This window comes from Dreissena polymorpha, chromosome 13 (assembly GCF_020536995.1).
Source record: "Dreissena polymorpha isolate Duluth1 chromosome 13, UMN_Dpol_1.0, whole genome shotgun sequence".
NCBI lineage: Eukaryota > Metazoa > Mollusca > Bivalvia > Myida > Dreissenidae > Dreissena > Dreissena polymorpha.
In genome coordinates this window covers 39,033,028-39,046,409 of record NC_068367.1, presented here as the reverse complement: position 1 = coordinate 39,046,409, position 13,382 = coordinate 39,033,028, and the positions used below count along the sequence as shown (strand labels likewise).

The 13,382-nt window shown below is 32.4% G+C and overlaps 1 protein-coding gene across 4 annotated transcripts in view; it reads right to left on the bottom strand.

Annotated features, from left to right (window-relative positions):
- Positions 1–13,382, bottom strand: part of LOC127855340 (substance-K receptor-like) — a 126,705-nt gene that overhangs the window by 47,143 nt on the left and 66,180 nt on the right. For 2 of the 4 annotated variants that reach the window (XM_052390827.1, XM_052390826.1), the window contains exon 2: positions 8,478–8,516. The exons of the other annotated variants lie outside the window; for them this stretch is intronic. The gene's annotated coding sequence lies outside the window, so the exon portion shown is untranslated. The remainder of the gene's footprint in view (positions 1–8,477; positions 8,517–13,382) is intronic. 4 annotated transcript variants of the gene reach the window in all.

The window sequence follows — 13,382 nt, the reverse complement described above, 5'->3', positions numbered from 1 at the left end:
GGATAGCGTCTTTATTATATAACGATTATTTTACTGACCGCGAACTCCGGTGATGACCTGTATATAAACTCTGAATGTCCGCGACTTGACCCGAAACCTCGCGGGTTGAAATGCAATTCTTTAAAGTGAGGCCTCGCTTCCACTGCTCTTTATACTTTTACATGTTAACATGTTGACAGGAATATGGAAGTAAGTACTAAATATGAGAACATAGCCTTTTAAGTATAAACGCTTTTGCGTTGGTAATACTCTGAAAATAAAAGGTGTACGCACAAACTGTATTGATGTCGAGAATTGAGTGTAAAACTGTTCTATCTATTAAGCCTTTTCATTAGAGATAAAATTGTTTCATACAGTAAAACAGTGTTACAAAGACGCGGATATGTTTCCAATGTTCTGGTGGTATACTCAAATCAGCCAATGGAATAAATGAAGTGTATTCATTCGTACCTAGCCGCGGGAAATTTTATTTGAATTTTATTGGACACTTACAAAGGTCAAGTCAGGGTGAAAAGCTGGCTTATGCAGCTTACGCCGAAAAAAATCCACAACTTTAAGATCAAACGAAACTTACATATTTTATGAATCAACAAAATTTCATGGCAAACAAAAATAAATGAATCTACTGTATTTAACCAATGTTTTATTAAAGGCTTAATTGATAGCACTCCACATGTCTTGACAATAACACCAATAACACTTGCATTATGTACAACAAATTTCATTCATTGGAACAGGAATGTAGGGTTAGGGTTTTGTGGATAACAAGGTTAAAAATAGACAGAAAAGATGTGTATGCACTTTAGTATGTATGGGAAAAATATATTAAAACAATAAGGTGAATGTATTCATGAAGTTACTCATAGATTGATCTATTTTCAGTGACCAATCCTTGCTGTACCAAAAATAGAGGTAAATATAATTAGCCAAGATGTTTGCAATTATGAAACAATATATTACCATGCAAACACCAATCATGTTATTTGAGAACTTGAATGTATGGAACACCTAGTCTGTCTTTTTTTTTACTATTGATATATACACTGTAACTCCAATATAACGCGCTCCGTTATAACGCTGAATCCAATATAACGCGGAGGGTGCTTGGATCCCATTTTTTCTCCAACCTTCCATTTGATTTCTGATTCAAATCCGTATTATGCAACTTCATGTATTTTCAGACAATTTATAGATGGCGGCAATCACATGTTGATTGCTTTATTCAACCGTCCGTTGAACCGATTATAATCGCCTCGAGGTTAAACAACACCGACAGCTAATTGGTGTTAATCTGTTGTGTAATGTCAATAAAGGTGTGAAAAACTCGCGTTTCAGTGTTTATTACATGTATTCCTCATCAGAGCGGTTCAGTGCGATAATTTCCATAAGTTAAAAGCAAGCGGGATAGTTATACAAATAAAGTAATTCAAAACGATTGAAACATTCTTACTTTGATATGGTTGCAGTTTGACTATATTAAATGAGCGGCTGTGAAATATACTGCCTACAGTATAAAACAACTTTTTCTGTCATTTCATTATCATTCTAGTATTATGTCATTTAATCTTTCAGTTCGTGTATAAGAAATTAAATAATGCAGACGATTTAGTTACATGCGAACGCAGTGTACCGGTAATTGTTAACAGAGTTTCACTTTCATTTTCGCGCGGTATCAGAAAGTCCCCGGGAAACACGTTTTTTGCATGCGTATGACGCAATAAAACAATTTTTTGTACATGAGTCGTATTGCATTCAATCTAAATTTAAAGTCGCTCGTCCAATGAAAGCTCTGCCCCATAATGCACTGTACTCTTAACACTTCTGAAAATGGCATATATGCGTACGGTTGTGTTTACGAATTTCTTAAACATATATCGTCATTAATGTTCAAGATTATTATTTTTTAAGTGATGTTGCAATTTTATTGGATTATCGGATAAATGTGCACATAAGAAAAGCGGTATGTATACTGTTATCGATACGATTCTGTTTATATGCATGTATTTGCGTCAACACAGCATGACAATATACATGACCTATATTATAGGCTATTCTATACCTGTTTTTTTTATAGCGCCCTGCAGTAAATGAGCTCAAAACCTATAACGCGGATCCGTTATAACGCTGTTTCGCGGCTTGGACCCCATTGACCGCGCTATATTGGAGTTACAGTGTATATTGGCTGTTACATTGAAATGATGTGGGTTTAAATCATATGATATGTGCTTTTAATAGTATGTTGTGTGTTGTCAGTGTATCAATCAGTCCATTTGTCCTTTTTTCTGTCTGTCTGTATGTCCCACTGTCAGTGTATCTGTCTGTTTTTCTGTCTGTCTGTCTGTCTGTCTGTCTGTCTGTCTGTCTGTCTGTCTGTCTGTCTGTCTGTCTGTCTGTCATAAGGATAAACAAGACACATGGAAAAATGGAGGGACAAACATATGGACATACGAAGACACAGACATATTGAGACACAGACATACGGAGACACAGACATACGGATGGATGAAACACTGATGGATACAGCCATATGGCAAGCACACAGCGTACTATTATAAGCACATATATCATATGATTTAAACCCACATCATTTCAATAAAACAGCCAATATATACCAAAAGTCAAAAGAAGACAGACGAGGCAATTTCATATGTAATTATGTATACATTTAAAAGTTTATAAATTCCTGATTTTCTTTTTGTAAAATATGGCATAATTTCACAGTAAATAAAACTGCTTAAATAATAGCGCAACTTTTATTCACTTTGAAATTCATAGACAAGATCTTTCAATTCAACAGCTAAACAAGGGACAAAATTGTCACAAAACCAGGTTTTCATTGTGAAAAAAAATCTGATAAAGGGAGAAAACTCAAACTGAACTTTTGAAATGAACAAACAAAATTAACCCCCTTTGTAAGTTTTTTTTTTTTAAATCTATTTTTAGTCGTGGCGACCTTGACATTGGAGATATTGACGTGATTCTTTCGTGCGACACACGGTCCCATGATGGTGAACAAATGTGCCAAATGATTTTAAAATCTCACAATGAATGACATAGTTATGGCCAGGACAAGCTCATTTATGGCCATTTTTGACCTTTGAACTCAAAGTGTGACCTTGACCTTGGAGATATCGACGTAATTATTTGGCGCGACACACCGTCCAATGATGGTGAACAAATGTGCCAAATGATTTTAAAATCTGACAATGAACGACATAGTTATGGCCCGGACAAGCTTGTTCCGCCCGCCTGCCAGCCAGCCAGCCCGCCCGCATTCGCCAATCTAATAACCAGTTTTTTCCTTCGGAAAACCTGGTTAATTTCCTTCGGAAAACCTGGTTAAAAACATTTCCATTATTAAATGAATGTTGAAAATCCTTCAATTCAACCGCTAATTTAATAGTCATTTCAATTATTTAAATTAATGTTTAAAATTGTTGCTAACAAACACCTATCGAAGAATGTAATGCACTTAAAGAAAGGTAATCAAGTTGTCACGATATTAACCCCGTGACTTCATATTTTACTTAATTCATTTATTATGCATACAGTGGTAAATGGTTGTATGTTATTTTTCAGTTGATTAACTTCACTAAAACTTACTGATAAAGCTTTGAAAGAAAAATATTGACCACAACGCAGTTAATCTGATTTACAACTTAATCACATACTCAGACAGTTCAGTCTTAATTGCTCGACAGCGATGCCTTGCATAAAGCATTCCAATATCATAGCGAATATGTTTCTTGGCATAGTTATAAATTCCATAGCGTTACTTCAATTATGAAAAGGCATATACTGTGACAGTCTGGGAAGCACCGTGACTGCACTGGTTGCCACCTACGGATTGCAGTGTGTTTTCATTCTGGGTTGTATATTATGATCAAATTCCCAATAAAAAAAGTATATATTTTTCCCATATGGAAAATATTCCGAATTTAAGATTTCCAAATTTAAAATAAATAAATCTCAACACTGATTGCCCTATTTAAGTCAGAATAAAGCGAATTTTCCGAATCCAAAGAGACTCAACACCATTCCCAAAATGGTGAAAAAACATGAAATAATCACGTCCACATGACCAACCAGTATTGGAACCAATGTTCAAACATTATAATTCATGATTCATGCTTCATGATTGACTGTTAGAGATAAAAACAGAAAAATCTCATATAAATTCATTAATAAGGTTCCGTAACGTATTCCACATGAAAATCGGGGTCAACCATGGAAAACGACACATTTTTCAAACTGTTACAGACAGGTAGTTTTGGCGTTTTCATATACCTTCCTCCTTAGAGTTTTTCAAATCAAATTTTGAAAAAATAAATAAATTCAAATTAGAAGAAAAAATTCCCAGTGACAGTGTAATGATTTACATCTCATTTGTATTTAAATAGTATCTGCCAAACCATTTTACCATAATTAATATGATTTTCTTATCTGAATCATAATGAGTTAATCCCTATCCTGAAATTTAATTTTTCCCAAATGGCCACTAAAATGCCTGAAGTGACCAATGCCAGCAAACATGCCATAGTTGCGCTTCAAGCTTTCTAAGAATAGAAATACACTTCAAGCTTTCTACGAATAGAAATGCGCTTCAAGCTTTCTAAGAATAGAAAGCACATGGCGATAACAACTTATAATGGAGCATGCCTTGTTGCATTTAAGTAATGTCTTCAGAGATTCAAAACCACAATATAGAAACACTCCTTGTCCACCTCATTGAATTACAATGATAAATTTCTGTTATATAATTAACGTGAAAATTGTTTCCATAGCAATTGTGTCTGGTAGCAGCTAAGGTAAGCAGAAGGTAAATTGTAGAATTATGTGCAGAAATATACTTAAAGTCAATATTTGCTTTATTAGATTTACAAAATGACAAATACATTAACCTGATTGTTATTAAAGCAGAAAATGTTACGTCATATGACTGGTTACTGTGCTTTACCAAACTATAATTTAATTTGATGTTTTCTTATCTTAGGAATATATTGTTTATTATGCTCTCCTCACAATTACAGCCACTGAACTCACCTATATATGTTTGTAATTAACCTAACTCAGGGTGAGTTCAATTTTTTGGTTTCATATTAGTTGCAAAAATTGTTTTGTGCTGCACATCTTTGGAATGTGTGGCATTTGTGCATTTGTCTACGACTGGCAAATGGTGGCTATAATTGCCATAGATAATGTGTCCTCCTGTGATAATAAGATTTATCTTCAGCAGCATGCAGAACATGGGGTTTCACATTGTATATACCGGTAATCAACTTTAAGTAACATACATCTGCAGAATTGCTAAGTGCTTTTTGTGTGGAATTTGCACCGGGCAGCTATTTATTAAATTATCTGTATATTATAATATCCAAAATGCAACTATGGCACAGCTTTTTGCCTGGAAAAAGTGAATTACAGAACAGATCAAAAGCGAGTATTACAGGTAAAAGTGAACTAAAACATGTGTAGCAGTAATTTACTAATTAACTAAGATTACTAATTGGTTTTAGGTAACCCTTGTTGCTTTCTTGGAAAATGTACATGACAGGTCCTAGCGGAAAAAGCTTCATAAGTCAGAAATTCAAGCAGAAATTTTTATGTGCTGAATTGTATACAAAAATTATTGTTGACATATTATTATTTTCATGATTCAAGTATATTATAAAATGCTTCAACATTTCACAAGGAAACTGAATTTTTTTAAATAAATTTACTCTAATTTAAGCTTCACATAATAATTGGCAATAGGGCTATAACATATTGAAGTTACAACTTACAAAATGTAAATATTTTAAAAAAGTAAAATGAGATTTTAAAAATTATAAATACTGCAGATAACATTTGAAATTAAACCAGAAATATATCTAGAAAAAACACCCATCTTAAAACGTAATTTGAAACCTATGAATTTCAGTTAAGTTTACATAATAAGGTCACTACATAATTTTATCTTGAAACTAAACATTTAGCCTTATATAACTTTCAAGGGGAATAGATTTTATCAGACAACATGGATTTGAGTTTGTGAAACTTCATCCACTTTTAGCAAAGGCCAGTGGTTTTCATTAAAATTGATAGCAATAGTGGGATTTGTGGTTAAAGTAACAAACATTTTCCACACCATGATAAAAACAGGTTTATCATTGTCCAGCGATTTTACATGACATTTTGGAATGTTTGGCGAAATGATAAACTGAGTATTAAATCAAATGAACGGTATTTCTATCAGTACATATTGATTAAAGCTTGTGTTTTCTATTATTACTGTCCAGCTTTTAGCATGTGGATTTTTGTCTAATCATAATAAATCACTGCATGATCATAGTTATCATTGATAATTGCAGAATTTTAAATCATGACTGTTTTAACTCTTTCAGTGCTGGAACCGAATTTTGAAGGCCTTTGCAAACAGTTTGGATCCAGATGAGACGCCACAGAACGTGGCGTCTCATCAGGATCCAAACTGTTTGCTATTCTGATAGTATTCTTTGAAAAAAATCGAAGAAAATGCTAATTTTAGAACTTCAGCAGACGACATTTTAGCAGAAGACAAATTTCCCAGCATGCAAAGGGTTAAAATATTATAATTCTAAATTAGGTCAATGTAAAGTTCATAATAAGGTCAGGTGATTAAGGTGTGTTGATAGCGCTTAAAGACATCATTATTTCAAGTATCAAATTTTGTTTAGCAAGCATTATTGATGTCAGACAAAAAGTGTTGTATTGGGGGTAAACCTCAGCTGGACGGAAGAACAAACAAAAATACGGACACGCCAATCCCTATAATACATCACCCGGAACTCAGAAGACGCTAGGGGCATAAAAATGAAATCTTAATAATATGCCTTATGTTCCTCAAAAAGTAAACTTTAAGTGACATCTTTGAAAAAATTTCAATTGATAGCTTTACACTTTTTAATAATAACTGCTCTTTTCCTTGGAATATTGTGAAAAATAGTTTGATTATTCTTGATACTCTTGAAATATTCAGGTCTCCAACATGCAAAACATCACTCTATTTTATTTAATTCTACTTAGCACGTTTATATACAATTTATCTGGATAATGATAAAACATCACACAAAACAAGAACATAATAACAATTTGATGGGATTTTCATGTAACAGGCCAAGTTGATTTTAAACGAAAAATATCATTTTTTACATTTCAGCATTCGGGCAATCCTTGCTAGCTATATAGGCCTCTCCATTATAATAATTAAGAAAATGCTATGTTTGTTGTCACTCATAATAACTGTTTATTCATTATGACATGAATAGAAGTGCACTTCAATTTATTTGTACTAGAGTTCAGGCTATGTAGTTAAGAGGGCATATCAATCGTTAATATATTGTATTTTATTTTCCAAAATAAGGTTTTTAAAAGTACATATAACCCATTTCTGTTACACATAAATCAAGATATTTTTGTTTAATCAAATTTAAAAAAATTCCCCTAAAGAATGCAAATGTAGTTAAATGGGCATATAGACAGTTAATATTGTATTTTATTTTCCAATATAAGGTTTTTAAAAGTACATAATAAATGACACATAATAAACTCATTTTTCAAGATCTTCTGTTTTATCAAATTAAAAAATGTTCCCCGAGTACTCTTAGTGGAAATAACGAAAACCATGTGACTTGTTTCTATAAACACTCATTAATTTTATTATTTGTTTATCAAATATAAAAATCGCCCGAGGAATTACAAAAATCTGAGTCGAAGTAAAATTATCATGAATATTATGTTCATGATGCACCGCTATACGCATGCGCACATTGAATAACGGGCTTGTAGTGTAGTAAAATTCGTATTCAAATTAGTATACTTTTTGTATAGGTTCTATATAATTGAATGAAAGTGTGTATCAAAAAAAAAATTCATGCATATAAATGTAGTTGTTTAAATTGCATCAATTTCAGCAATTAACTCTTTCCCACTCAGAAGCAAAGTGAAAATGGCTATGTGCAAACAACATAAAACATGAACAGCCTGCGAGTAACTGGCAGGCTGTTCAGGGTTTGCTGCTCATCAGTTAAATTCTTAGGTTTGGAAATGAAGCCTTTAAAACTTAAAATTTTGTAAGAAAGGTATTTAATTAAATGTAACTTTCTAAGGGACTACAAATGTGTCAAAGTATGTATCTATTAGTGATATTATAAAAGGGTTAAAATGTATTAGTTTCACATTGGCATTTGTTTTCTTCAATTTCTCAGTTATTTTACATTTTATATTAATTGTAAGATTTCAGAAAATACATCATTACAAATAAGTGACATAATTATAATTTAACCTGCAGATTCCTATTTTTAATTATTACCTAAACTTTTTAATTGTATAATTACGAAAAATATGAAAATAAGAAAACAATTTACCAATTAATTTTTTAATTTCTTCAAATAACAAAATTATCAACAATGATGTAAATATTATACAGGAACTTAAATTAATGTAATTTAAATTCTTACTTGTATGGAAAACAATCCTCCACAGCAGATAATGATTCCCTACAAAAAATAAAAACAGACCATAACTTAAAAATATATGTCAATGATTTATTCCCGATCGAAATGAAAATGTTCTATTCCATCTAAAATAGGGATCCTCCATTAATTATTCACAGGATCCAGATTGGACAGTCCTCCACTCAGTATCACCAATTAATCACATGAATGCCCTTTGATCAATTGACTATTTTCTATATATGCCTTGGACCAGCAGACCACCGTGCCACCACTTCTGCCATTGGCTTATGCAGAGCACTGTTCAGTGTTCTATTGGGCTATCATTAGTCAATGATGGGTTCTTTCAACTGAGGTTACTGCTACAAGCTATAATCTGTGTTCAACTGGCAATAGTGTTTTAGAAGCACGAAATTGAACAGAATTTTAGCACTGTTCTGTGTTTTTTAACTCTGTGAGGTCCTAGTGTTTATTGACACAAGAATACATGCAAATTCACAAGACACTTACCGGTACTATGTATGCAGACTTCCGAACAGATACGGTCATTCTGTTTTCAAATAAATTATTTGAAAACAGAACGACTGTATCTATTAGGAAGTCTATATAACTGACCATAATTTGTCACCAAATTACACATTATTATAATGTGTAATTTGGTGACAAATTATAGTCAGTTATATACATGTGTAGGTATGTGTGTATCAGAAGACTAATGGTAAGGACTTAAAGGAGGATTATTCAGGGATAATTTTTTCTATAAAAACCACATCATGTTTTAGGATTAGAAATAAGACAAAGTATCCCAGAACTATCAATAAACACTAGGACTTCACAGAGTCCTCTGTGTGTTAATGATATATATATATATATATATATATATATATATATATATATATATATATATATATATATATATATATATATATATATATATATATATATATATATATATATATATATATATAATTATATATATATATATACCGGGCATATCTCATTATATGACAGCCATATCTTGCAGACACCACAGCAAGCAAAGTTTCAATGTGAAAATGGTTTTAAACTCTAATTTGAAAGAAGTCAAATTATCATTGTCTGAATTAGTTTATTTTAAATATGTAAAACAATTGTAGACATTGGTTCTAGACCTGTTCTATATGTGTTCTTATTCCCCATTAGAACTTTTGTAGAACTTACTGGTTCTTAAAGAGTTCTAAATGTGTTCTAGAACTACAGTTTAGAACATTTTTAGAAATTTCTTGAACTTATTTTGTTCTAGAAATGTTCTAAAAATGTTCTTGTATATTATTGGAACAGTTTCAGAACTAAGCCTTGTTCCACTAATGTCTGGAATTAATCTAGAAAACAGTTCTGGAACAATTCCAGAACATAAGTTCTATAACGCGAATATGGAACATTGTAGAACTGTTCTTGATGTTCTAGAACAGTTCCAGAACCGTTCCTATTTTAGAACAAATTTTCGCAGGGGTTGGGCTTATATAATGTAAGTCAAACAGGGTTCTTTCAAGAGAGGTAATGCTACAAATTATAATCTGTGTTCAACTGGCAATAGTGTTCCAGAAGCATGCAATTGAACAGAATTTTAGCACTGTTCAGTGTTTTATTGGGTTTATGTTAGTCAAACTGGGTTCTTACAACTGAGGTCATGCTACAAGTTATAATCTGTCTGCAACTGGTGGTAGTGTTTTAGAAGCATACAATTGACAGAATTTAAGGTGTATTTCAAACTGTATTTGATCTTTTTATGTTTTGGTTAATTAACAAAATAAATGAACAAGTTGTTTCAGATTTGTAAATTTTCATTTTAGTTATGATATTTGCCAGGAAACAGTAATACAAATGTACTTAACATTTACTATGCTAAAAAATATCCATTATAATGTATCTTTTGACGATTTAAAAACCTTACTATTATAAAGCAAGACAAATGTGAAACGATTGAATAATTTGGAGATTTCTTTTCTTATCGATATATTTTGTGACATTACAAGTATTGCTTATTTAAGGTATAAACTACACCTCACACCGTGTGAACGCAGATGGCCAAGTGATTTAAGATATAGACTTTTATTCCAAGGATCAGTGGTTCGAGCCTTGCACATGTTGAGGATTACTTTTGGTCTTTCTTTAATTTTATTATTGTTTTTTACTGGAGCACTTTAAGTCCAAATTGTTGTACATTTAAAAATTTAAAGCATTTAATGACAAACTTTAATACATGCTAAAATCTGTGAAAAGGTCCCTTTGAATACATTCTAGACTCCTTACAAATGTCAATCATTCCAAAGGAAACAAAGTCAAGTTTAACGCGCACTTCCGGTAAAATTTGGAATGCATTACTTCCCCTTATTAACCTGTCTCTTAACATGCAATTAAGTATTACTTCCCCTTATTAACCTGTCTCTTAACATGCAATTACTTTCCCTTATTAACCTGTCTCTTAACATGCAATTAAGCATTACTTCCCCTTATTAACCTGTCTCTTAACATGCAATTAACCCGGGTGTACATTGTCCAGGGTAATCATGGAACTTAGGCTGGAAATCCATGGTATAACATGGAATTCCATGGTAATCCCTGGAATTTGAAACAGTTTCCAGGGTTTTCCAGGGTTTTGTTCTAGAAATGTCCATGAAACGTGGACTTTTTTTCCAAGCATTTTCCAGCCTTGGATGGAAAAGCATGGAAAAGGAATGGAAAACGCTGGATTTAGGCTGGATAACCCTGGAAAATATTTCCAGATAGCATGGAAAGTAGAACATAGAATTTTTTAAGCATGGAAAAGACTCTAACATTTTCAGCTAACTCTGGAAAAAACTTAGACTTTATAAGAGGAGAAAATAACTTATAAAAATGCAACACATTTTATTCAAAGTAAATCAGAGTTCAACAATTTACACAACATATGAATAAAACATAAAACAATGTGCATAGTTTGGGCAGAAATAGTAGTAGTTATAGTAGTAGTAGTAGTAGTAGAAGTAGTAATGCTGGTGCTGGCAGTAGAATATGTTGTAGGAGTAGAAGTAAAAGTGGTTGTTGTATAAGTTGTACAAGCAGTTAAACTACTGATAATTATACTATTGGTGCAAATTTAAGTGACAGTAGCAGTTACTATTGTGTTGTTGTTTTAGCATTTACAGGAATAGTAGCAGTAATGGTAGCAATAGTAGTATAAATAATAATAACAATACTAGTAGCAGCAGTAGAAGTAGTAGTTAAGGAAGTAGCATTAGCAGCAGCAGCAGTAGTAGTAGTAGAAGTAGCAGCAGCAGCAGTAGTAGCAGTAGCAGCATCAGTAGTAGTAGCAGTAGTAGTAGCAGTAGTAGTTGAAGTACTAGTAGTAGTAGTAGTAGTAGTAGTAGTAGTAGTAGTAGTAGTAGTAGTAGTAGTAGTAGTAGTAGAAGTAGAAGTAGCAGCAGTAGTAGTGGTAGAAGTAGTAGTAGTAGTAACAGCAACAGCAGCAGCAGTAGTAGTAGTAGTCGCTGCAGCAGGAGTTGTAATAGTAGCAGCAGCAGCAGTAGCAGTAGTAGTAGTAGCAGCAGCAGCAGCAGCAGGAGTAGTAGCAGCAGCAGCAGTAGCAGCAGCAGTAGCAGTAGTAGTAGTAGTTGAAGCAGTAGTAGTAGTTGAAGTAGTAGTAGTAGTAGTAGTAGTAGCAGTAGTAGCAGCAGTAGTAGTAGTAGTAGTAGTAGTAGTAGTAGTAGTAGTAGTAGTAGAAGTAGAAGTAGCAGTAGTAGTAGTAGTAGTAGTAGCAGTAGTAGTAGTAGTAGTAGTAGTAGTAGGTAGTTGTTGTTGTTGTTGTGGCTGTTGTAATAGTAGTAGTAGTTTTGCAGAAGTAGTAGTAGTAGTAGTAGTAGTACTAGTAGTAGAAGTAATAGTAGTAACTTTCAAAGCAATGTCTACAAGTTTAAATTCCTTAACCCTGTTCAAGGTGTATACACACTTAATATTTAACTACAGTCCAGGTTTGCAATTAACAAACTATCTGAAAAGCCTGTGTGTGAGTCAGATGTGTCTGCGGCTAATCTATTGGTTATAAAATATCACAGCCTTTTCTGATTGGCTGAGTTCAAATACAGAAAGTTTACCTGTTAGATTGAATTTCTGGAGAAGGCGTATTGAAGAAAAAATGCAGCTTAAACTTGTTGTTAAAATGAAGTTAATGTAATTTCACAAACAGTAGAGTTAATGAGTTTTTCCATTAACAAGAATTTCTTAAAATAATAATGTATGGATATCATTTGGAAAGTGACATGAAATGTTGTTAAAAAGTGATGCATACAAGTGTTTCAGAAGTCTGTCTAGGAATAGAACAACAACTGAAGGTTTGTCTTTTCATTATTTTTAAATATTCCTTTAAATTTATTCTTCTTATGTCATCATTGTAGACCTTTTTTATGTGACATTTTAGGTAAAAGTATGGCAAATATAGAAGTTTAAAAGCAGCTGTCACACACATTTTCACTAAGTGCAGTTTGCAGCTTGATAAAGGAAGTCCTATGTGGAGATATTAATAAGCTTGAATGTAGTATCGGAAGTTTATAATGCATGGCTAGGGAACTGAGGCTAAGGGAGTTATGTGCTGTGCATGATAAGAACTCAATGCTCATTAATGCTGTTAATGTTTATAAATAAATTAATTAAACCAATAGCATTGTTTTTTAGGTTTCACTGTGCATTTTCATACCAATAGAATTACACATCTTTCTAATTATAGCAATAATAAATTTGTACTAATCATACCAACAAATTTTGTTATGCTATGCTTTGTGATGTATTAACTTCATTGTAAGTTATTATTAAAAGACCATTTTACTAAATATTTAAAACAATACTTGAATTCTTTTCTATATACATTTTCATTATGTGCTTTAACTGTAGCTGACC